Below are 27,388 nucleotides of genomic sequence, written 5' to 3'. Positions count from 1 at the left end.
GAAAAGACAGCAATATACTAAAGCAATCAACGTGGCCTTTTATTAATCCCGTTTGTAATCTGTATCACTATATTATTATTATTATTATTTTTTAATTATTAAAATGACACCAGCATCTCCAATTTTTTTTTTTAAAGTTCTTAATAACAGTGGGTGAACATATGTTGTGTTTTTTTCAACTACATAGTGTTCATTCCCTTTATTTATAAATCAGATAAATATATATTTCTACTATGTAAGCTTTTGACATCCTCACTTATGCAATATGCTAATTGTGAATTATAGATAATTCCTTTGTAATTATATCAAATCATGTATCTAGTACTTATGTGCAAGTGTCCAGCTTGGTTTTGACACCTGTTGCGCTTTATTACAGGTTCTTCTAGGGTTATCTTCTAGCTCAAGAGCCAATATATGAGAGGCAGATAGATTACTGCTTTTTCTTGAAGAGTGAGAGCTGTAGACCTGAAGCATTGCCCTCAACCTCTGTTCTTGCAAAGTTCCTATGTTGCTCTTGCAAGCAAATCAAATCTATTTGTGCCTGAATCTCACTTTTTTACTTTAGCCTGCTTTTAGGCAGACTCCCTTTATGCTATAGCATCGCTTTATACTCAGCTTTTAAGCTTAGCTTGGGTAAGTACAGTGATTCAGACTAGAAGTTGTGTATACAGCGATGCTACGGTATAAAAAGTCTGCCTAAAAACACGTTGAAGTAAAAAAGTGAGTCATTGGAACTTCCGGTGAGCGAGTTGACTGGAGCGCCATAGAGAAGAGCTTTTTCACGGCACAAACCTCCCCAAATAACCGGCACCGAGATCCCTTGAGCCCTTCTCTTGCTGGCCAGCACGAAGGGCTTATACCGCAGCCTTTGACCCCGGGAGGAGATAACGATGATCAGCGTACAAGCCAGCGTTATCTTGGACAGCACATGGGCTGCAGCAGCCATCTGCATAGCTAGAGCCCCAGCATTATTGCGATTGTGAATCGCTACAGATTGTATTTCTGCCTGCCTGCAGGACGTCAAGATGGTGAGTGCTAACAGCATAACAAAAATACGAAGGTACAAGCTTAATATCCCTCTAATTGCATGTAACTACACTCTTTGAGTTTGCTTCTATTGAGCAGTTAAAAATGGAGCCGTAAGCTACAGAAGCGGCCAACAGCTAAAAGTAATTTACGGCTCCATTTTAGTACCAGGTTTCCATTAGAATAGTTTCTGCTTTGTGTGCAGTCGCTCTTTTCGTAGATAGTCCTAGAAGACAAAGGAGTGGATGCTCCACACTGGATGGCTCCGCTGTCGCTGATCCTGTTCCGCGGTCACCTCCACTCTGCATCACCTTGGTCCTGGGGGTTAATAGATTTCGTTGTGGGGGCATGGCGGTTTAGTGGTTAATACATTTATTATAAGTTGCGATGTGGGGGGATGGTGGATAGAGGGGTTTTGACGTGTTGAGTTAGATTTCAATGGGAAAAAGGTCTCAAAAAGCACCTTTTCCTATTTTACACCTAGTTGAGCTGGGTGTAATATTTTGTACTGTATCAACAGCCTCCGACAGTATATTAATCGTTTGCGCTGGCATTGAAAACCTGGTATAATTTAAAGATTAGCAGCTTCTGATACTTTGTATTGGACACGATATTGTTTTCTGGTCTGGTTGCCGAAATTGAGTTTTAACGGGCCGTTGGAAGCAGTCGTGAACGATATTGCTTCTGACCGCTTATTTAATGGTTTGCGAGCGCATGCAAACCTAATTATGGCTCAATGGAAACATGGCCTTTGTGGGCTACTAGGATACTAGTGACATACAGAGTGAGTAGACCCCATACTATATAGATGATTGTTGATGAGACACTTTGGAGCTAAATCACTGTTTCTTTTCTCTCTACCACATCACAACCCTGAAGAAACAAAGGGGAAAAGACAAAGAAAGAAACAACATAACCAACGATGTTCACAAGTTCCCGTAGTATTTAATGTCAGTTGTATATGCTACTCGCTTGCTTTTTCTATACACTTCAGACATCTGGGGTTTGAAATCTTTGTGACATGGGCTCAAACACACAAACTGTATTTGCATGGGGTGAATCTATGGTACTGCTTGAATAACAAAGGTTCCTGTAACTTCTGATTCCATCTACTGTGTCTCTTGCACCATCTAGTGGCTCATTTACAGTACAACATTTCAATAGAATTCCTTTTGTAATACAGCCTTATGAAAGTTAACAAATATTTCAAGAGAATATCTGCGTCTGATACAGACCCCATGAGTTCTAAATCCAAAGCAACTGACAAGAAATTATGACATGCTGTACAAATTCAGACTAATATCCACACTCAACGTGTGAAAGAATGGGAACACGCAGTCACAGTCAGGTGATCATAACAGCTTATTACAAGATCTCAAAGCATTCTTCCTACCAAAAATTGATTCTCTGTAAGCTGGTGTTGACACTTTAACCAGTGAAGTCAGGCAATTCTCCAACAGACTAACCACTGCAGAAGAACGTATCTCTGGGATAGAGGACAGACAACAGGAGTCAGAAAGCTTCATTACCCAACTGATTAAACAAAATCAATATCTCCAAGATAAGGTGGACGACTTGGGGAAACATAGTACAAGAAATAACCTACGTATTGTTGGAGTACCTGAGTCCGTCAGAGATCAAAATATGCTGGAATTTGTGGCACTAACATTTCCAAAGTGGCTGGGCATGTCCCTTGATCGCCTGCCGCTACATATTGATTGAGCCCACTGTATGGGCCCTGAACGCCAACTTGACAACCTCAAGGCTAAACCTCAAAAAGTAATTCTTAAGTGTCTAAACTACCAGGAAAAGCTATCAATGCTGCAAGCATATAGAGCCATGAAGGAGGTTAAATATGAGGAACATCGTCTACTGTTATTCCAGTTCTTTTCAGCGGAAGTAACGAAGAAAGGGAAAGAATTCGCTCCTTTTTTTTTATTATTATTTATTTTTATTAAGGTATCAGATACATACAGCATATGTCATAAGAAATACATCAATATACATATACACAAAAGTACAACAGATAAAACGTGAACTAGAAGCAATGTGCTACTCATTACTACCACTCATGTTCTGTATAAATGTACATATCTGCACCTACTTTTTAACTCAAAATACCACATTAAATAATATGGCTAACAACACAAAGTCATAACATTCTATTATAGCTGTCAAAATACCTTTTAGCCCATATAATATATGAAAGTGATATATTTATTACATCCAAACAATTAAGTTTATATAAGTTTAAAGCTCTAGATTTATGTCAATTAATATTTTTGGAATAGTGGACCAAAGCCGCTCTCCAGATACCGCTGGGAATATAGAATCACCCCCTCCCTAGTGTAAATATATAGATATGAAATAACTAAATAGGTTTTACAACCTTGGAGCACTGTATTTAACAGCGGATAGGCGCCTCTCAAAGTTGAAGTAAGGGGAGGGGGGGGGGGGAGGTGTGCAAATTAGAGTAAGACCCTTTAATCATGAGAACACCACCTAAGAGTCACTTTAAACTGCATAGCGGTGACCAACCCAAACCTAAGTTAAAGGCTATGTATCAACAGTCATATCGACAATATATAGACATATAATATTATAGCATAGACACACCAATAGCATGGGATATTTATAAAATTGATGTTACCCTCTAGGTATGGGCCCTATACCCAAGGGTGGTTGTGTTATATTAATAGAGAGGCAATACCTAGTGATAAATATAAGAACAAGGATAGTAATATATAAGGATACCGCAATACCATTAGTGCTAGTGTCTCTACGTATACACTAAATTATATGATTATATGTACAGTTTCAGAAAATGTACAACTACGGTACTTTGACTGTAGCCATATTTAGGACTCTCCAAAAGAGTAAGCATAACAATAATTATAGTTCCCTAAAATTCTGTATATTATAGAGGGCTACTGTTTTATTACATGGAGCTATATATGCCAACAAAAGTGCATACCGCAATAAAGAAAATCAAAATCTCCCCTAGTATTACAATATCTCCAGGTGATGCCCATGTGCCAATAGGGGGTTAAGTTAGTGAGGGCAAAATAGCTATGTGCATAGATGGGCACAAACACATTTAACTAATTCTTTATACCTAGACATATAGGGCCTCAAAACACATGGAAACATACTAAAATAACAAGTAGAGTTAAACTAATGTAAAGCATAACAAGCAAAACTAAGAAAGTATTGGCTAGACACACGAGACAAAATATAGATCCCCAATTCGCAGAGTAGTAACTCCTCATCTTGAGAGCTAACCGTTATAAACTGAATATAACAGTACAGGCTCTTGAAACTAATCACCCTCACAAATATGTTGCTTTAAATAGATCAGACAATTAGACATCTATATTATATTAAAAGTCAATATTTGGTGAACTATTTATGTGAAATGGGGCCATTTAAAATTGGGTATCACTGGCATAACTAGAGATAGCTAAATTATTATTAACCTGTGAGCGAAATTCAGGGACACCCCATCTCTTGAAGTGAGATGTATTACTGTTTATGTGAGCAATAATAAAAAACATACTAGATAGCTAAGGGGTCTCTATGAAATGAGGAGCCATAGTATTGGCAGTAACAAGAAAACAGTAATATATTAAAGCAAACCTAAGCAATATCTCACAGTATACTATGTGACATACCAATTAACATTCTCTAAATGAGAAAACCAATATACATTTCTTAGTTCAAATAAGGTATTAATTGTGTTAGAAGGTCCAGCTTATGTAGGCAAACAGCAGTTATACCATAGAAACTCGAGTATCCAAAGCTAAATGTCTTCTGAAGGATAAAGCATTAAGTCAGGGTAAGAAAGATCCCCAAAACAGTGGGTGGTAAAGCATCTCATCCTGAATCAAATGCCACAATGCGTTACCCCACTCCAGTTTTGGCTACGGTTGTAATGGAACTCAGCAGTGTCGATAACCCCCTCCATAAGAGGCTCTGACTCAGGAAGCACATATCCGAGAGCGGGAGAAATATAGAGCAGTGCTCTAGCTTCAGCAGTGATCTCTGCACTGTAACCCATGCCGGAACACTCTTTCCGACTACCTGGAGGCACGCTGATGGATAGCGGCTCCCAGCAAACTTCTCCACACACAAAGAGATGAAAACAGCAGCAACCTCCCGCTCTCACAAAGGCTCTCTTCCCCCTCAAACTGCATCTCACAGAGGACAGCCGCATCCTCCTCACAGAAGGTTAATAACGGATGAGGTGATCTAACTGAAAGGGGCCCACTTGTATTCATGCTGCCGATATTAGTGCCCCCTAGCTCCTTAGCTTGTTGCTGTTCCACAGGATCCACCCATGTCTCCGGTCCTCCAGCACTCCTAATTATAAAGTTATCGTCACACGTGGGCGATGACCGCAAAAGCTGGGAGAAACAATTGAATCGGTGGGAGATTTTTCCCTCAAGCTCCGCCAGAAGGGTCAACACAGTATGGGTAAAGTCCTCCATTATAAGTCTGATGCACTTGTGGTAACAGATACTTCCAATAGCAGCTACAGAGCCTGCATGTCTCCAAAGATGGTGGCTTAACTTGTATACCAAATTCTTCAGGCCAAAAGGTTAATTGAGCTGTTGCAGTGGCAAATATCCAATTCCCATGAGATATATCATTAGCCCATCATACTAGGATACAGTCCAAAGAGATAGTAAGATATAAAACTTATTGTCAAAAGTAATAGGGAATTTATTTGATCTAGCAGCAGGAGCTCTGTTAAAACACGTCTTGCTGTTTCGGCTGCTAGCCCCGCCCAGAATTCGCTCCTTTTTGCTCACGCTTCCTTCATGGTCAAAGGCGCCATTAACCAAAGTGTATAGGTTTTATACATATCAATACAGTGTGCGTGTGTGTGTGTATAAAACGATATTAATTGTGAGGGGGGTGGAAGTTAAGGTTGCAGATACTTTCAGGGCCCAGATTCTTCAACTCTCCCTCTGCCCCCCTTCAGGCCTACCTAAACACTGAAAAGAAGCAGGGTATAGACTGATCGTAACCCACCTCATGTTTGTTAGCATTTCCGATTTAACTATTTAGTAATGTCTTGTAAGAGATCAATTGATTTGCTAAAACCTTATTTTTTTGTCCCACCTCACATTTTATGGGTCCTTATGGTTTCATTTGTTCTTCTCCTTTCACTCAAAGATTCTACTGTTGACAATATTGGTGTTTTTTGTTTTTCTTGGTTTTTCACTATCTTTATTGCTGCCTAATCACTTTAATGATGATATTTTCTCTCCTCTGCCTAGATGTTTCCTGGAGTGCCCACATCCCCATCTGCAACAGACCGCTCTTGCTCATTGAAACACCCTCTGGTTTATTATCACAGTGAGTCCAATGGTACACCTCACACTATATTACAGGATTCATACCCCTGCCCCTTGTCAGTCTATAGACTAGGCGGCTGTTCATTATACACCCACTCCATTGCTATGGCTGCTAGTAACAATATAATCTCCTGGAATGTGGGATGGATTTCTTCTCCAGCAAAGAGGGGCATGATTTTACAACATCTTAACTCTCTGAGGGCACATATTGCATTACTCCCAGAGACCAGACTGACTGCAGAGGAACATGAAAAGTTAAAAGTCTTCTGGGTAGGCCACATATTATACACACTAACTGAGGTTAGGAAAGGGGTTGTAACCATCTTGGTACGAAAGGGTCTCCCAGTTTCTTTCTCTGACATAGAGGTAGATAGGAAGGGCAGATACATTTTTGCGCTTATGCATGTTGCTACTTTTACATATATTATCTGTAATGTTTATGACCCCAATCAATTTTGCCTTTTTTTTTTTACATCGTTGATTGCCAAACTAGCCTCGCTTGACAAATTACCTATAATTATGGGAGGGGATTTTAACCTGCTTCAGGCTCTACTTTGGATGCTATTCAGTACATCACATACAGATGTGGCCAGATAAAAAAGAGAGACCCAGCTGATTACCACATTTAAAGACACGTTGGGCCTTGTGGATGTGTGGATGTCGCAAAACCCAGATAGACGTGACTATACATGTACAGTTTATCCAAATCCCATAACACTTTATCGAAAATTGACTATTTCCTGACATCACCTACCCTAATCCCACAAATACAACTTGCATCAATAAGACAGATCACCATCTCAGATCATGCCCCAATCAGTTTGATATTTCAACCTTTACCTCAAAGACCCCCAGAGAGAACATGGCGATTTCCCCTATATCTTTACAACAATATAGACTTCCGCCAACATCTTAAAGCCTCCTGGCTACAATTTAAATTAGAAAACAGTCAGCACGGAGACAATCCAGACATTTAATGGCAAGCAGTCATGAGAGGTCACATAATGTCTTTCACAGCATACCAGAACAAAAACTTGAAAAAAATAGATAACGACTTTCTCATGCAACTCACTAACACATACAACAATTATCTATCCACTCCAACACCCCAGACTGGGCAAACTTACTATGACTTATAGCAGGCGAGCAGGCCCGGCGCTTCTTAGGGCGCAAAATTGGAGAGCAGTGTTTTTGATTTTTAAAAAAAAAATTTTTTTTTTATATTTTATCAGCGGCGGAACTTCCAGGGTCTTAGGTCGCATAAATCAATCCATTTGCGGCCACCGGACCCTGGAGATCTGCCACTTAGGAGGGCCCAGCTGAAAGCAGCACCGTTTCCTAAACTTTCCCTAAGGTGCCAGACCAGCAGTGTGCCATGCCGGTATAAGTTCCGCCTCCTCCTCCTCCGGCTCTACCAGACGCGGCGCTCTGTCAGATCCATGGAAACTGAAGGTTGATATTGAGTGAGATCCACGAGTGGCATTTGATCTTTGTCACCTAAACGAGCAAAAATCGCTGTTTGAGCACAAATAAAATGAGTCATAGTATAGACGTGAATACAGGACACATGAAGGACCCCACAGCTTAGGTGCATACATTTCCCCAGAGCTTCATTAGGACCCATGTAAAGTCTGTCAGGAGACTAACAAAAAATATCCAGGTCATTTATTTTTCTAGAAATGCTGTTACTACTTTTTTGATGTCAGTAGAACCCCACTCAGTTTATTATTTGAAATTAGCTTCTGTGGAAAATGGTATTTGTGCTAAAATGACCTTAAAGTATTTCTATATTGTTGCATTTAAAATAGTTAAAGAAAGTACCCAGAAATCCTAAATAGCTGCTATTAGAAGTAGGCAGCTAATTAGTATAACATAGTGCCATTCCATGGTTACCAAGTAACAGTCTATGGGATCGTAACAAGTAAGTGCCACCCGTATACACAATAAGCCTCAGTCAGTCTCCACTAGCCCTTCACCCTCTTACCAGACTTCTGACACGAGCAGTAATATCTGCCTCCTTCCGTGTCCGTGGTATCTTCGTGAGGCTGGAGTCCCTGTGGAACTGTAGCTTGGCTCCTCCTCCTGTGGGTGTGTGTGTAGGCTCTTGTTAACTTACAGATTAGGGTGGCAAACGTCACTACGATCCGCTCCAGTCACTACTGCAGGCAAGAGTTAGTATGGCGAATCAGCTGGTCCAAACATTTCAACAAAAGGAAATTTCCGCCAAACTGAGTAAAAGTAAAAAGTCTCTTTATTGAACTGCGAGTAAAAACAGCCCAAGGGAGTACTGCAACAAAATACTGGACATGCACACAAACACGCTGGCATAGCACTGGATGGCTTATGCGTTTTGACTTACACAGCCGTAGTCATAGCCTAATGTTATTTCAGTATGCAACTGTAGACTGTTTTCTAAGCTGTATGGGTGTAGTGAATATAGCAAGTACTTATCGTTGGACATCACTCAATAATGGGCGTTGTATTTTTAACCAATCACCAACTTTTTAGGTTGTTTTATACCCAGTTGTCTGCTAGCACATTAGGCTATGACTACGGCTGTGTAAGTCGAAACGTGTAAGCCATCCAATGCTACACCAGCGTGTTTGTGTGCACCAGTATTTTGTTGCAGTACTCCATTGGACTGTTTTTACTCGCAATTCAATAAAGAGACTTTTTACTTTTACTCAGTTTGGCGGAAATTTCCTTTTGTTGATATGCATTTAAAATAGGCCATGTTAGATTGTATTTTTTTTATTGCATTGCCCTGTGCTTCAACAACATTTTTTGGGGGGGCATGTCTTTGTTGACCAATAGGTGAGAGCCATCCTTATCAGTCAGTGAGGAATTGGTTCTTGAATATCAGTTTTGCACAGGCTTGCATTTACTGTGATTTTCTAAGCCAATTTTCAAGGATTTAACCTTTTTTATTTCATGCATACAATTTTTAATTTATATTTTTTATACGCACTTTACTATGCAGAATAGAAAGCATTTAGGATGTGCAGGATAGAAAGCAATGTAAGCAAATTAAAGTGAGTTAAGGGGGTGGATCTCAGTAAATGTAACTCCTCCATAATCACTAGTGATGTGCCTCTATCTATATCTCATATAATTCATTTAGCATTTCCATTACTACTGATCTCCTCTATTCCCTCCTCTCTACTTCCTCTGCATGTATTAGCTCCCTGTGCTGTCTTTTTGCATCCAACCTATTTTAAGGAGCTTATCACCTCCTTTGCTACCACTTTAATATTTGTGTATTCAGTTTATCTCCCCCTCCCTATACACCACTCTTTGCATAATCTCTACCAATACAACACATGTCACCCACCCACCACCAGTCATCCCTGCTAACACCTTGCAGGGCTGCAGCCTGGCCTGCCGTCGCCGGTGTGACGTGGTGAGTGAGCCTGTTTTTGGATTGCCCGCCCATATGCCTGGCACTGGGTACGGGAGTGCGCACAACATGTCGCTGGGGCTGCATATGCCATCACATGCTTTTGGTGCTGCACTGCTTGGTGTGTGGACCATCCATGAGTGACCATGCTGGCTGACAAGATGTCCAGCTTCCTTCATATCGGTCCACTAAACATCAGTTATACATTACCCCATACAGTAACCCCCACTACACACATCAGTTATACTTTACTCCAAACTGTACTTTATGGGGTACAGTATAACTAATGTGTGTAGTGGGGGTTACTGAATGGTTACTGTATGGGGATGGGTAAAATATCACTGATGTGTGTAGTGAGAGTTACTATATGGGGTACAGTATCACTGATGTGTGTAGTGGGGGATACTGTATGGGGGTACAGTATAACTAATGTGTGTAGTGGGGGTTACTGTATGGGGACGAGTAAAGTATCACTGATGTGTGTAGTGAGAGTTACTATATGGGGTACAGTATCACTGATGTGTGTAGTGGGGGTTACTATGGGGTAAAGTATAACTGATGTCTGTAGTGGGGTTACTATATGGGGTAAAGTATCACTGATGTGTGATGGGCCATACAATAAACCCCACTACACACATAAGTGATACTTAACCCCATACAGTAGCCCCCACTACACACATTATTTATACTGTTTGTACCCCATACAGTAACCCCACTACACACATCAGTTATACTTTACCCCATACAGTAACCCCCACTACACACATTAGTTATACTGTACCCCATACAGTAACCCCCACTACACACATCAGTGATACTTTACCCCATATAGTAAAAAACCCCACTACACACATCAGTTGTCTGGTTAGAGCTTAGATAAGAGCATCTGTATTTCCTACATGTGATTTCTTACATGTGATTTGCTACGCAGCACACCCACTTTCTTATTTGTTATGCAGCACATACACTGTATGATTTGTTATGCAGCACAACCACTGTCTGACTTGCTATGCAGCACAACCACTATCTGATTTGCTATGCAGCACAACCACTGTATGATTTTCTATGCAGCACAACCACTGTCAGATTTGCTATGCAGCACAGCCACTGTAAGCTTACATTGCTGTTTTTTTAAAATACAGATACCAAGAGAATGAAGTAAAATTGATAATAGGAGTAAATTAGAAAGTTGCTTAAAATATCATGCTCTAAATAAATGTGGGTTTTATATCCCTTTAACTAGCAAAGGTATGATATGTAATGGGGGGGGGGCGGCAAAATGTATCCTTGCCTGTGTAGCCAAAAATCCAAGCACCGGCCCTGCAGGCGAGGGACACTTGTTTGGCCCAACTGAAATCCAACTTTCATATTTCTAGACAGGGCCGCTTCTATAGACACAGGAACAAGGCAGGGAAACTCTTAGCAAACTTAGTTAAACTATACACCCCCAAATATTTTATAGAATCTATTCAGTCTCAGACTGAAATTAAGACAGATATAAATTAAATTATTGAAGAATTTGTATATTATTATAAAACGCTTTACTCCAGGCAGCCAACTGCTGAGGAAGAGAAGCTACATTTTTGGGACGCAACGAAAATCCCAACTCTAGACAATGATCAAAGAGCCCTCTTAAACACACCAACTCAAGTTCAGGAGATATCTAAGGCCATTAGGGAAGCTAAATTGGGTAAGACTGCAGGCCCAGATGGTCTTCCGACAAAATAATATAAATTGTTGTCACTTTTGTCTACCCTATACTCAGCTTATCTAGAGGGGAGAGAACAATGTAATGTATGTTTTGCTGAGGTGAACATAGGTATTTTGCCCAAACCAGACCGAGATCCCACTATGACATCTTCCGATGGACCGATATCGCTGCTTAACAGTGACTATAAATTACTAATGAAAATATTAACAGATAGGTTAGCGCAGGTTTTGCCGATGCTTGTGTACCCTGCTCTTTTTGCTTAGCCACTGAACCCTTGGGCTGTCATATCAGGCAACATAGTGAAGTGCTGGAACTGACAGGACATAGGCAGTTTTTGTTCTTTATATGCAGATGACCTCTTATTGTTAGTAGGAAACCCAGCCTCCAATATTCCCCAACTCTTGAACATAATTACACATTTCTATACTTTTACCGGTTACAAAATAAGCATTGACAAATCTGAAGTGATTTGGCTAAATAACTCACCAAACCTCTCTTTAAATGACACCGATCTTAGGGCAGCAGACGGATCCTTTAAATATTTGGGCATAAACATGCATGTGGACCCTAACAAACTATATAACCTTAACATTAAAAAAGTTATCACACACTTACACTCCCTACTACAAGGTTGGGTGAAACTGCCTGTATCGCTCACTGGCAGAATACACCTGTTTAAAATGGTAGCCTTACCGGAATTACTTTGCCCATTGCAGATGCTTCCTTTACTCATGACAAAATATGATATAAAGCTTTTATTTGGGGTGGGAAAAAACAGAGGGTGGGGAGATCTTGTTTAGGGATGCTGCTTATCTACGGGGAATTGCCCCTTCCCAATATCCTATGGTATAACTGGTCCACATTGATCTGGCTAGTTTTGGATTGGTTGGTCGGTTCTGACCATTTTACAGTGTCCACCCTCGAATCCCATCTCCTGCACCCTATTCACTTGGCATACTTGCATCATGCCCAGCTTAATTCTTTGCCCCTTGCATTCAAAACAATATCCTCTACAGAGACCCTTTAAGAGCCTGGACTAAGGTTTGCAAGCTATGGGGGTACAAGCTACTGCAAGTAAATTTCTAACACTCCAGGGCAACTTATCTTTCATACCTGGCTATACTACAGAAGCTTTCAAAGTCTGGCAACAGAAAAACATTACTAGGATCCATCAGCTCTTGGATCCACTTACTTTAACAATGCTCCCTTTTTAAGAATTGAAAACACTTTATGACCTCCCGAATATTCACACATTTGCCTACTTCCAATGCAGACATTACATCTCTAAGCTTATATCTGATGACACTCTTACCAAACAGATCACCAACAAACAAGGATCATATAAAACTGCTCACATGTATGAACTCATCATTAAGCATTTTGACACCCCACTATGCAAAAAATTCTAGCTAAATGGCTCCACTCAAGGTTGATAACTTCTGATGAAAAATTGATTGTACATAGTTTCGATAAAGCAGGAAAACTCACACTTTCAGAGACTTTACAAGAATCCCACTTCAAAATCTTGCAGCAAGCCTACATCACACCCGAACTTAGATATAAATGGGTGCCTGGGGCACAAGATATATGTGTAAAATGTAGTCTTAGCAAGCCAGACTGGATATACTTGCTATGGGACTGTCCCAAGCTGAAATATTTCTGGAATAAATGAATGCATTGGTTGGGGAAAATAACTAAGGAACATGTGTCTTTCTCTCAGCTCAACAAGTGATTTTCCTCAACCTTTAGATTTGATAACTTCATTTTTATGGCCATCTTATTAGCAAGACAAATAATATTAGGAGGCTGGGCAGACACTAAAACTCCACCTTTCCAGCAACTACTTGAGAACATTCACACCCAGATGCTATTAGAGCAGGCTGATGTAAGAGGGGATCCTGAAAAGCAGTTCATACACAAGTGGAAAGCGTACTTACTTTATCTCCCAGCTTGTAAGGGTCAGTGTCCTATATCCATTTAGGAACACCCTGTAAATTTTAAACTCAAATCTACGGGGCAAATGGTGCCTCTCAGGGTCACATACACAAACAACTCAAAAATGCTCCCTTACCTGGGCAAATATGGTGGCAGAGGAGAGGGCACTCCAGGAGAATAACTGTGGTTTTAACTGGCGGGACTACATGGTCCAAAGTTCGAAAAAGATTTCAACACTCTGGCTGATATATTGTTAATTTTAGTTATTACTCCCCTAATTTTATTTGTTATTTAAGTTTTTAGTTACTTGTTTATTTATTTTCTTTTAGGTTAAAAAGAAAAAGGAAAGTGATAATCATTGAGTGTTATACAGGTTTACATTATCGTTATTAACCATGCTATATAGCTCTAGCAGTGGCGTATTTAGGTTTTGTGCTGCCCCCCACCCAAAGGTTTTAGGCCTTTTTTTCCCTTAATATTTTTTGGGGTCAGTGTGTAAAAATTTTTTTTTTTTCTCTCATAACAATTCAAAAGAAAATGGGCTAGCAAAACACTTGCATACAGGTGGGTTGAATTGCATGCATCTCATGAGAGAGAGAGAGAGAGAGAGAGAGAGAGAGAGAGAGAAAAAAAAAAAAAAAATACACTTTGAAACAATCACTGCCCTTTAGATGCAACAACATAGAGTAATTACCATCATTTAAGTAATTAAACTTTTTAAGTGTCAATTTACTATTTACTCTGTGGATTCATGAATGCAGAGAAAGCGCTATTAGTAGCTAACATACATTAGCACTGAGAGTTTATGATTAGACATCACATGAATGCAGAGAAAGCTAGCTATTAGTAGCTAACATACATTAGCGCTGAGAGTTTATGATTAGACATCACATGAATGCAGAGACAGCTAGCTATTAGTAGCTAACATACATTAGCACTGAGAGTTTATGATTAGACATCACATGAATGCAGAGAAAGCTAGCTATTAGTAGCTAACATACATTAGCGCTGAGAGTTTATGATTAGACATCACAAGCTGATCTAAGCAGAGCACAGACGCATTCAGTCTGTTAGTTACTAAGACCTGCAATAAGCACTGCGCTCGCAAACCCACCACAGCTGACAAGGGGAGGCAGCATATTGGCACAAGGTCTTCTCCTCCAGCCTCACCTTGTAAGCATATCCCCAGACAAGTTTCTCACCAAGAACGCTTCCACTGCAAAAATGCCTGAGGCTCTAAATGAAGCAATGGTTTAAAGGAGCACTGCCTGTGAAGAGTGACCTTAATCAGCGCACGTGCCTTGTCTTCTCTGTAAAAGCCTACACTTTATTGCTCAAAGTACTGTGTGCTGGCTTTTAGAGAGAGGATATGGCAGATGTGCTGCCCCTCCCAAATATGCTGCTCTAGGCACCGGGATTGTTGGCCTAGGCCATAATACGCCCCTGATCTCTAGTCATTGTAAGCATGACTATTGTGTTACCATTGTTTTTAATGCAAAGACTTTAGATGTTTTTAATGTAAAAGATGTATTTCTAATAAATGCTGGAACCCCCCTGCAATTACAGTTGGATCCATTTGTACTAATCTTTGAGCTATCTTAGCTCCGGTATATGTGAGTTCCACTCTTTTTGTTTGTTATACAATATATTCACAGTTACGCACCATGGAAGATTCTCTGTGTTTTCTTTGAGGTTAACAGTCAAGAAAATTACCCATTGAGAGACTCTCTGAAGGACATCCATCTTCTTTATTTGGCAAACAGCAGTTCAGGGGTTAAGCAAATATATAAGCACCCAGGAGCACACACAGTAACACCTATACTTGGGCAAAGTGCATAAAGTGAGAGATACTTACATAGGCCCAGGTTCGCACCAAGAACATCAAACAGGAGAGCGGCATCAGGGGCCAGAAGTGGCGTGCAGCGATGATGTCATTGCTACAACAACCGCCGCAACCATGGCAACCCGCCATGGTAGGGAAGGTAGAACCGCTGCCAAGACAGAGCAGCATGACACAGCCCCCTTCTCAAAGGGTACCCCAGGGACCCTAGCGTGGCTTGAAGGGATGAGCAGAATGAAACCTGGAGGCCAAAGATGGAGCATGCACATCACGGGCTGGAATCCAGGAACGATCCGCCAGAGTAACCCTTCCAATGCACTAGGTATTGAAGTAGCCTGCACCTGAGTCTGGAGTCTAGGATTTTAGCAAACTCATATTCTCGTTCAGCATGAAGCAAGAGGGGAGGAGGAGGAGGAGGTGTGAGTCGAGTATATCTGTTTGTGATGTAAGGCTTGAGCAGTGATATATGGAAGACTGGGTGTATGCGTAGGGTTCTGGGCAAAACCACTCTGTAGGTATTTTAAGGACCTTGTATGGGCCGATATACCTAGGCCCTAATTTATGAAAGGGTTGGGTAAACTAACATGTCGGGTAGAGAACCATACGCGTTCACCTACTGAAAAGGCACAAACAGTAGCTCGATGATGATCCGTAAACCTCTTGTATCTGGAGCATATAGTAAAATAGGAATTACCTGTATGGCAAAGGCAAAAACCGCAAGCAAGGTAAAGGTAAAAAACAAACTTTTATTAGTAATCCATTAAAAAGTGCAGGGTACATCAAGGCTCAAGAGGAACCCAAAAACACAGACTGTCCAAAGCGTTTGCTGCCCGTAGGCACTTCGTCAGGGACTCATAGGGAGATACATTTTTGCCTTTGCCATACGGTAATTCCTATTTTACTATATGCTTCATTGCTTTTCACTGTGGAGCTTTTGGAGTGGCTCCCTACATGTCGGTCTGGGGTCTTCATTTGAGATCAGTCTAGCGGTGAACAGGATCGACAAGTCTGCTACGTGATTTAAAGGTAACACTATTCCTTGCTTTGTTGATTTACATATTATCATTTAGTAAGCACTGCATACTGGAACTTTTCACTACTTACAGTGACAAACCTTAAATGTTACCTTGTCTCTACTTTTGTTGTTGCACCCAATGTGTTTTGGTGTTTCTCACCTCATCTATAAGTACTGACAGTTCTCTTGTTACTTACGTTGCAACGAATGTGATTTATTATGGGATTTCTCAACATCAAATAATACATTAAAATATCAAATTTTTTACTACATAGCAAAACTTTACCTGTCTGATTCAATTAACAGCTTATTCCCTTTGTTTGATTTTGCTCTTGTATCTGGAGACAACTGAACGTAACTGAGAGTGAATATGTTGCCAATGAGTAGTGAGGTCAGTAAAGCGACGTTCTGCAGCAGGAACCCCTGTATGCTGAGCAGAAAGAGGAAAGACACCAGGTTGATAGCCTGCAGTGGCTTGAAATGGAGAACATCGTAGAGAGGAGTGACAGTGAGTGTTTTTTTGCCAGCTTGGCCAGGGGCAACAATTCAGACCAATTGGTATGTAGAGAATTGACATAGGTTCTGAGATAAGTCTCTAGATCTTGATTCATTCTCCGGTAGCCCATTAGTTTGGGGATGGTAAACAGAGGACAAGGAAAGAGTGGTTCCAATCAACTTGCAAAAAGCTCTCCAAAAGGTAGAGATTAATTGAGGACCTGTGTCAGAAACAATGTTCACAGGAATCCCATGAAGTCGTACCACATATAAAAGTAAAAGGGTTAATAATTCTTGGGCAGATGACAACTTGGTCAAGGTATGAAATGAGCAAGTCTGGAAAATCATTCCACCACAACCCAGATTGCCGTATAATGGTCAGGAGGGAGGTCCACAACAAAATCCATTGCTATGTGTGTCCAGGGTTGTTTGGGAGTAGACAATGGTTGGAGAAGGCAATGGGACAAGGAACAGGGAGTCTTATTAGTAGCGCAAGCCTTAACATAATCCTGAGAGTCAGACTTCATAGTATGCCACCATACATGTTGGGAAAGCAGTTTAAAGGTTCTTATCATACCAAGATGTTCAGATAGTTTGCTGTCATGAGCCCAGGATAGCATGTGAGTGTGAAGGTTCAGAGGTAGAAAGAAGATATTAGGAGCTGGAGGGGCTTCAGGAGGTTTTCTAGACTGGGCTTGTTGCAGTCTTTGAAGAAGAAAAGTGTTAAAGGGACACTCAGGTTAAATTACATTTTCATGATTCAGATACAGCATGCAATATTAAACAACTTTCCAATTTGCTTCCATTTAAAAAATGTGCACAGTCTTTTATATTTACAATTTTTGAGTCACCAGATCCTACTGAGCATGTGCAAGAATTCACAGACTATACGTATATGTATTTGTGATTGGCTGATTGCTATCACATGGTACAAGGGGAGTGGAAATATACATAACTTTAAAATTTGTTATAAAAAAATCTACTACTCATTTGAAGTTCACACTAAGTACTATTGCATTGTCTTGTTATCTTGCATTTGTTGATTATGCAAATCTAATGTGTTGACTGGTCCTTTAAGATGAGCAAGCACACAGAATGGAGGAATAATGTGTTTGATAGGTGCTTCAGAAGAGTCATTAGACTGAGGAAACTGATGGGAAAGAGCATCAGCCTGTTTATTCTTGGTCCCAGGAAGATAAGAAACTCTGAAGTTAAAACGAGAAAAGAACAAGGCCCACCTGCCTGTCGAGGATTGAGTCGATAAGCAGTCTCTAGGTACGTCAGATTCTTGTGATCAGTGAGAATTTGAATGGGGTTGGCGGTACCCTCTAACCAATGATGCCATTCAGTCAGGGCCATCTTAATGGCTAAGAGTTCACGATTACCTACATCGTAATTTCTCTCTGCAGGAGAAAACCATTTGGAAAAAAAGGCTACAGGGTGCCACTTGGAGGTTAAAGGGTCCCTTTGGGTTAAGACTGCACCAGCTCCTATCTCGGAGGCATCAACCTCTAGAGTGAAATGTAGGTCAGGATCAGGATGGCGGATCACAGGAGCAGAACAAAATACCTTTTTCAGATGAGAGAAAGCATCCACAGCTGCAGGAGGCTGTTTCGTTTAGTCAGCTCAGTGAGTGGAGCAACAATTTGGGAGAAGTTCTTTATAAACTTGCGATAATAGTTTGAAAACGCCAAGAATCTCTGTAGTTCCTTTAAGAGTTGGGTTGAGGCCAATACAGAACTGTGGTTAGCTTTGTAGGATCCATGGCAAAACCCTCCTTTGAGATGACATATCCAAGGAACTGGATCTGGACTGTTGAGGCGAAAAAGTACCCGATTTACATGCTCATGATGCTCCTCAAGGGTGGAGGAGAATATGAGGATGTCATCCAAATAGATGATGACAGTGCGATTAAGGAGGTCACGGAAGACATCATTGATGAATGCTTGGAAGATAGCAGGGGCATTGCACAACCCAAAAGGCATTACGAGGTATTCATAATGCCCTAATCTTGCGTTGAAGGCAGTCTTCCACTCACGTCTCGGGAAGATACGAATGAGATTGTATGCCCCACGTAGATCCAACTTTGTAAAGTAGCAAGCATTTTGGAGCAAATCATATAATTCAGTGATCAAAGGAATAGGATAATGGTTCTTGCTTGTAATGTTGTTTAGGGCTCTGTAATCGATACAGGGTCTGAGACCACCATCCTTTTTACTGACAAAAAGAAGCCATCCCCGGCAGGAGAGGAGGAAGGGGCAAATAAAGCCTTTAGCTAGGTTCTCTTGGATATATTCCTCCATGGCCTTGGTTTTAGCTTTGGAGAGCGGATAAGTCCTCCCTTTAGGAAGTGGGGCTCCAGGAAAGAGGTCAATTTTGCAGTCGTAAGGACGGTGAGGTGGCAGCACATCAGCTGCTTTCTTTTCAAAGACACCCATAAATTATGCATATACTGAGGGAAGATTAGAAGGGGTCAGAAGGCTGGCTATAGGAATGTGAGGTAGTGGAGTAACCTTAGCCAGGTGGGAGTGAAAACAGAATTTACCCCAGGAGGCCAACTGTCCCTCAGTCCAGTCAAATTGAGGATTGTGTTTACGAAGGAAGACCAAGGATAACTGGTTGAACTGCAACTGTTTGGTATGTAGGACTCCCACAATCATGGTTAGGGGTGCTTATTTCAAAATAGATTAAATCTGATCCAAGGGGAGTGCCATCCAGAGCGGTTATTTTAAGACATTTCTGAAGAGGCGGCAACCCTGTGTGAATCATGAAATGGTGAACTATGAAATTTCCATCTGCCCTTGAATCAATAAAGGCTTGAGCTTGGACAGAATTCTGAACAAATGTAAGGGTAACAGGTACCAGGATCCGAGAAGAGTGAGGGGAATTAGTAGTGGCCAGGCTTAGAGGTACCCCACTGTTATCCTCTAAGCGTTGGCTTTTCCTGACAGTATATCACAATTCTTGAGTTGGTGTGAATTAGAACCACAATAGAAACACAGTCTTAATCTCCTTCTTCTCTGTCTTTCAGATTCAGAAGGGTAAAGGGAAAAGAGATGCATGGGTTCTTCTTCAGAGGTAACTGGAGGTGCCATAGGGGTAGAGGATAGTCTAGTGACTGGATGGGTAGGAGGATTAGAGGGAAGGATTCTGCGAGTTCTCTCTCTCAGCTTGTCTATCCTGACAGCTAGAATCCAGACTGATGCAAAGTGTTATAAATTCATTGAGGGAAGATGGAACATAATGATAAGTGAGCTCATCCTTGATGCGCTCATGCAGGCCTCTCCTGAAGGCCACTTTGAGAGCACTGCCATTCCAACTGGTCTTATGTGCCAAGGTTTGAAACTCGATGGCGTATTGTGCCACAGATCTATTGCTCTGGTGGAGATCCAAGAGAGAGTATTCTGCAGCAGAAGTGCGGCCAAAGGTCCCAAATACGGAAGATAATGCAGAAGTGAAGGTATCTGCATCGTTCAGGAGCTGAGCACTCTGTTCTAAAAGGGGAGAGACCCAGGCTAGGGCCTTGTATTTCAATAAAGAAATTATAACCTTTGTGACCTTTTATTGATGAGACTGGAAGGAGGGAGGGTCATTGCAGAAGTGCAGCCTGCACTGGTTGAGAAAACCCCTACAGTCTGTAGTACCATCATACTTGTCAGGCAACGGTATCTGGGGTATACTACCAGAAACAGGGGAGGAGGTTGCAGCACTAGCAGCAGGGACCGGCAGTGTGGAAACAGGAGGAACATTTTTCTCTGCAACCAGTGAGGAGAGCATAGCGGTTACAGTCTCTAATTTAGAATCCAAATCCTGCAAGTGTATGGCAGGAGTTCCCAGGGTCTGTCCCTAAAGAGAGACTGCTCGTTAACTCATATGTAATGCTTGTGGAATATTTATCAGACCAAACTTGGCCACTAGTGTTCTTATCACGGCGTGAAGTGGAAGGATAAGGAAATATCCCAAAACAAAGTGAGTTTAAGAAATGAGGTAACAGTACTCATGGTAGACAGGGTAGTCCTTAATGGCAATAAGGGTAAGGCAGAGAATGGTCAGAGACAGACAGAGTTCGGCAACAGAAAGGCAATCCAGCAGTTCAGCGGTTAACCAGTAGAATGGTCAGAGACAGGCAGAGTTCAGCAACCAAAAGGCAATCCAGCAGTTCAGGTGTTAACCAGTAAAATGGTCAGAGACAGGCAGAGGTCAGCAACAATAAGGCAATCCAGCAGTACAACAGTTCAGGGGTAAACCAGGAGAATAGTCAGGAACAGGCAGAGATCAGCAACAATAAGGCAATCCAGCAGTTCAGGGGTAAACCAGTAGAATGGCCAGGAACAGGCAGAGGTCAGCAACAAAAAGGCAATCAGCAAATCAAGGGTTAAGCAATAGAGAAGTCTTGAAACAGGCAAAGTTCAGTAACGATAAGGCAAACAGCAGTTCAGGGGTTGAGCAAAATATAAGCACCCAGGAGCACACACAGTAACACCTATACTTGGGCAAAGTGCATAAAGTGAGAGGTACTTACATAGGCGCAGGTTCGCGCCAAGAACATCAAACAGAAGAGCAGCATCAGAGGCCAGAAGCAACGTGCGGCGATGACGTCATCACCACAACAACCGCCGCAACCATGGCAACGGCCGTGGTAGGGAAGGCAGAGCCGCTGCCAAGACGGAGCAGTGTGACATTTACAAATTAATGCCTTAAGCCAAGCGGTTAAGGTAACTGACGTAGCTTTTTGACCCTTGAGAAGACCAGAAAAATTGACAAACAGAGAAGAAGAAAGTCGAAAATGCTTTGTAGTTTCAACTAAGAATTTTAAAGCTCTCACAATAACGAAGTTGTGAAGAAGTTGCTGTTTAGACTTCTTATGAGCTGGACATAAAGAGGGAATGACAATCTCCTGGTTGATAGTTTCTGTAGATACCACCTTGGGAAGAAAAGAATAGCTAGTGTGAAGAACAGACAAATCCTGATGAAGATTCAGGAAAGGAGGTTTGCAAGATAAAGCTGAAACCTCAGAAACTCTTTTAGCTGAAGAAATGGCCAATAATAAAAAAAAAGAACATACTAGGATGAAAGTTGAAGGTCTAAACCTTGCATAGGTTCAAAAGGAGGGTCTTGGAAACCCGTAAAACTAGATTAAGATTCAACACAGGAGAAACAGAAAGAATAACTGGTCTAATTCTAATAAGAGCCTAAACAAAGAAAGGCAATCCTCTTAGATGGATAGGCACGAAATCTGACCCTTAAGAGAACTAGCTAACAAGCCATTCTCCAAACCATCCTGCAGGAACTTGAGAACTCTAGGAATTCTAAAAGAATAGAAATGTTTAAAAAGGTTCTTAAGGTAGTAATGAACTTATCAAATAAATGTCTCTGGGACAGAACTAGGCATTGAATTGCCAGGCTGTCAAATTCAGTTTTGAAATCCTAATGAAACTGAAGCTATTAGATGGCGAATAAAAAGGAATATATGTCTGTTTAAATACCTGACAAATAAATTATCACTAAGTAACCAAGCTGAATCAATTCTAAACCACCTTAAAGTGGCCTGAAACCCAACATGTTTCTTTCAAGTTTCAAATAGAACATACAATTTAAAAGAAAATCCAATTTACTTCAATTAGCAAATTGCTTTATTCCTTTGGAATTCTTTGGTGAAGTAGCAGCATTGCACTACAGCAAACTAGCTGAAGAGATTAGGTTAACCAAGGACAACAAGAGGCATATATTTGCAGCCATCAATCAGCAGCTAGCTCCTAGTAGTGAATTGCTCATCCTGAGCCTACCTGGGTATTCTTTTCAATAAAGGATACCAAGAGAACAAAGCAAATTGTATAATAGAAATAAATTGGAAAATTGTTTAAAATGGAAACTGTGAAAACTGATGGAAACTAGTATCTCCAATAAAGTCTATGGAGATGTTTTGTGTTAAAGGGACACTGAACCCAAATTTTTTCTATCGTGATTCAGATAGAGCATGCAATTTTAAGCAACTTTCTAATTTACTCCTATTAGCAAATTCTTTTCATTCTCTTGGTATCTTTATTTGAAATGCAAGAATGTAAGTTTAGATGCCGGGCCATTTTTGGTGAACACACTGTGTTGTTCTTGCTGATTGGTGGGTAAATTCACCTACCAATAAACAAGTGTTTTCCATTGTTCTGAACTAAAAAAATAGCTTAAATGCCTTCTTTTTCAAATAAAGAATGCAAGAGAACAAAGAAAAATTGATAATAGGAGTAAATTAGAAAGCTGTTTAAAATTGTATGCTCTATCTGAATCATGAAAGAAAATATTTGGGTTCAGTTTCCCATTAACTCCAGTTTACATCAGAAATGGAAAGTAGGCTTTAGTGATTATGTTTTTTGCTTGAGTATGGGCTTCTAATTTAAGATGTCAAGAAAGCTATGGATATTTATTGCAAGTAGAAATAGTAATTTAAGGGTTCTTGATTGCATTACAGATCTAAATTATGCTTCAACATATGTGGGTTTGGGGTGCAGGGAGTTTCTCTCTCTATACCATGGGCAAATGCTGTGTCACTCACCCTCACAGACTTCTGGACTGTCACAGAATGAATAACTGTCTCCTTCTCTCATGCCCAGACTTGGTAACAGGCTGAGCTCCTCGGTCTCTCTCTGTCTCATACTCTCCTCATCACTTTTGTTCCCTTGCTCTCTCATCACATACACCTCATCCACACTTGTATGATGTAAGTATACATTTTATTATTTAGAGGAATTTATCATTACACAAAATTATTGTTGTGTTTAAGTCCAGCAAAGGGGTTCCAGATACAGGAGGATATCTTGTAAGACAGAGAGAAAGCATCAGAATCTTGCAACAAGCTCTTATAAAAACTTGCAACTCTCCTACTGATGTATCCTATATTATAAGGCCAGGTATGTTTGTTCGATGCAGTCATGCGCAGTAGAGACTGCGGCATGAGACAAACATACCTGGCTGTAAGGATCAGTGACCGTCGATTGTGCTGTGCGCGACATGACCAGCCCCTGGAGGGTTAGGAGGGTGGCTGGCACCTTGCTAGAGGGGGGTGGGAGTGGGTGGAACTGCTATGCTACAGAAAAAAAATACCAGCACCAGGAGGGTAAGGAGGGAGGCGGGTAGGCGGCACCTCGCTGGAGGGGGGCAGGTGGTACCGCTACGCTACAGATTTTTTTTTTACAAAGGCTGTGACCGTGAGTGGGATGAGCAAGAGGGGATCCGAGTGGATGGGGGGATCAGAGGATAGGGAGGGGGGATGTAGTGGGTCAGCTACAACCATACCTGGACTTATACATTTTGCCCCATGTACACGGACTTTAAGACTAGTTTTTATATATTTAATGACCATAAAACTGGTATTTATGGGGACACATCACTTTATAGGTTTGGTAAATTGTTAGAAATGTGTTTTTTCTGAATATGTGAAGTCATTTGAATGTTGTTGATAATACTGGTGTAAGCAGCAGTTACCACCAAATAAATGGGACTTCTCTCTCATAGTACCCAAGAACTGAGCATGTGCAATAGTCTGTGAAGCCATTGTGGATTGGGTATAGCGCTAGCATGGTCAGCCTTGTTTTTTGTCCATCAAAAATGTCTGTCAGGTGTAGACAGTAGCCCTGATGCATTGCATTGTTAGCTCTTTAAAGGGATAGTCTAGTCAAAAGTAAACTTTCATGTTTCAGATAGAGCATGCAATTTTAAGCAACTTTCTAATTTACTCCTATTATCAATTTTTCTTTGTTCTCTTGGTATCTTTGACTAGACTATCCTCTTAAATCAAAATCATTTCATTAAAAAATGCCACAGACTACAGAACCTCCTCTTCAGCTCACTTATCAAGGCATTTCCTAAACATTCAAATATCTTTGTATTATAATGATTCCATTACATTTCTTTTTAAATTACAAAACCTTTAAAGATAAATGTTGTATAGAGTTTCTGTAAATATTTACCAATATATAAAAACATCCTGAGTAGTTTTTAATTTTTATAAGTGCTGGTTCCAATATTCTGAGTTTTTTTTTGTGCTATATTTGATTTTGAAAACAAGTTTTCTTTTCAACTTAGAACCTTCTATTTTATGAAACAGTGAAAGAGAGACCTCTAGTGGTCAATGCAAGAAATTAAAATCTGAGGAAATTTAAAGGGACACTGAACCCAATTTTTTTCTTCTGTAATTCAGAAAGAGCATGCAATTTTAAGCAACTTTCTAATTTACTCCTATTATCAATTTTTCTTCGTTCTCTTGCTATCATTATTTGAAAAAGAAGGCATCTAAACTTTTTTTTTGGTTTCAGTACTCTGGACAGTACTTTTTTTATTGGTGGATTAATTTATCCACCGATCAGCAAGGACAACCCAGGTTGTTCACCAAAAATGGTCCGGCATCTAAACTTACATTCTTGCATTTCAAATAAAGAAACCAAGAGAATGAAGAAAATTTGATAATAGAAGTAAATTAGAAAGTTGCTTAAAATTTCATGCTCAATCTGAATCACGAAATAATTTTTTTGGGTACAATGTCCCTTTAAATCACAAGTAAGTACTTTTAGCAGACATCCCAACCTGCAAAAAATCATTTAAGGGAAGTGGCTTCACTGGCTACTGCGCTGCGTGCAGTCATATACTGGACACCTGGAAACCCTAAATAAGATAGAGACTTATCATTAAAGTAGCTTTCCATTAAACTCACATTAAAAAAGTAGCTTTATTGCACAACCACATACAACAAACCTATTTTCCAGTGACCGTACCCTTGTTGAATGCTCAAATATTTTAGAATACAAAGTTTAATTACGTGCAGTAAAAAAAGGTAGTATTTGTGTTTTATTTTATTAAAATCATTGAGGGCTTTTTTGTTACTGATGCATGCTTTTAGGGTTCCATAGTGTCCCAGCTTGGGAAGTACTCAGTATAGTTGTCCCTGTACGACTTTCGGATTTTGTGTCTGGGAGTGTGTGATTTTGAGTTTAAGAGGCTATTTGTAATTATGTTTTTTACTCATAGTAGAGTCAGTTTGATAAGGACCTGACAGTAGGGGTGTCTATCTCCTCCCTCACAGGGGCACACTCTCTTTGCCCTCTTTCTCAGTTCTCACTTAGCCTATGCTGCAGCCGATGTTGCCTGCTGCTGATTCTAGTCCTCCCCCAAGAGCCTTACCACCGCCTCCAAACAGCAGGTGGGAGGGTGGCAGACGCAATATACTGAAAGTGAAGACAGACTTGCTGTGACAACGCCTTCCTGCTTGATGATGTCACCGCAACTAAAGGCATTCCTTAAAGAAATACTGTTTAGGATTTGGGCCACGTTGGATCATGGTACTTGATCCTTGATGTCAACAACAGAAACCACAAGACCTAGTGTTATAGACAGGAGCAACCAAACTAGAAGTAGTAAACAGTAATTACTTCTACAACTTATTGTCTAAAAGCTTCTAAAATGGTCTTTATATAGAGTGCAAAACAATGCTTTGCAAATTATGCTAACAAAACAATGGTTTAAATGCTGCAAATACATTTCTTTTGCAACGTAGTGTTTTATTTCAGACATATGCTGTGCATAGAGAGTCCAAAAAGCAAAACCTGTAACCTAGGTTTTAAAAATACTGCAAAACCCTTAAACAGCTATTTGATTTGTAAATTACATAGGGAATTTGTCAAAGCACAAATTTGTACACAGAGCAATAGTTGTTTAATGTCTTAATGTTTTCATTCCACCTCAAACTTTATTTAATATTTGAAGAAGTCTGCAAGATTATGTACTTTGGACAGTTAACTGGACCAACTGGTGTAATAGGGGGATGTTCTAACAAGACAGAGAGGTGTACGTTGTGGCAAATGAACAGGGTTCCAGTGCACATCAGATGAAAGGCATCAAGTTAGATCACATATAACTTTTTACACAGGTAAGTCCTACTCATAACATGTTTGGAGTGTATTTCTACCGCAAGAAGAGCGGAGAGGTAAAGCAATAAGGACAGTTATAGTAAAGTGTGTGTTGGATTCATTTTAGCCCGAATAATTTATTTAAGAACAGACTTTTCCTAAAACTGGTTACTGGAAAGAGTTTACTTAATTGGACACCCACTGTTTGTTTACTTTAAGTCCTACTCAGGAGTCATTAGCATTATAGCTCCTAAGCAGAACATGGCTGGTAAACCAATCAGTAGTGCCAGTCACACAACCATAACTAGCGATGCTTGCAGCATCCAATCAGATAAGTTTACTTCTGTGATTAACCTCTTATGTGGGAGGTAAGCAGTTATCAAGAGCCAGTAATGTAAACACATAAATGCTCTAATGATTAAGAACATGTATTTTTTTAATTGCTGATTTTATATATATATATATATATATATATATATATATATATATATATATATATATATATATATATATATATATATATATATATATATATATATATATCCAATACAAATAACAGCACTCTCAGGTCTTTCGTTAATGTGAGAACAGCAAAAGTCTCTTTTTTATTGAAACGTTTTCAAGGAGCTTGTCCCCGTCATCAGCATAACAAACGTGTGGATTACAACTTATATTTATATTAACATACCAATTACATCAATGACAAATACCTGTGT

The sequence above is a fragment of the Bombina bombina genome, chromosome 5 (assembly GCF_027579735.1).
Source record: "Bombina bombina isolate aBomBom1 chromosome 5, aBomBom1.pri, whole genome shotgun sequence".
Taxonomy (NCBI): domain Eukaryota; kingdom Metazoa; phylum Chordata; class Amphibia; order Anura; family Bombinatoridae; genus Bombina; species Bombina bombina.
This window is presented reverse-complemented; position numbering follows the sequence as displayed.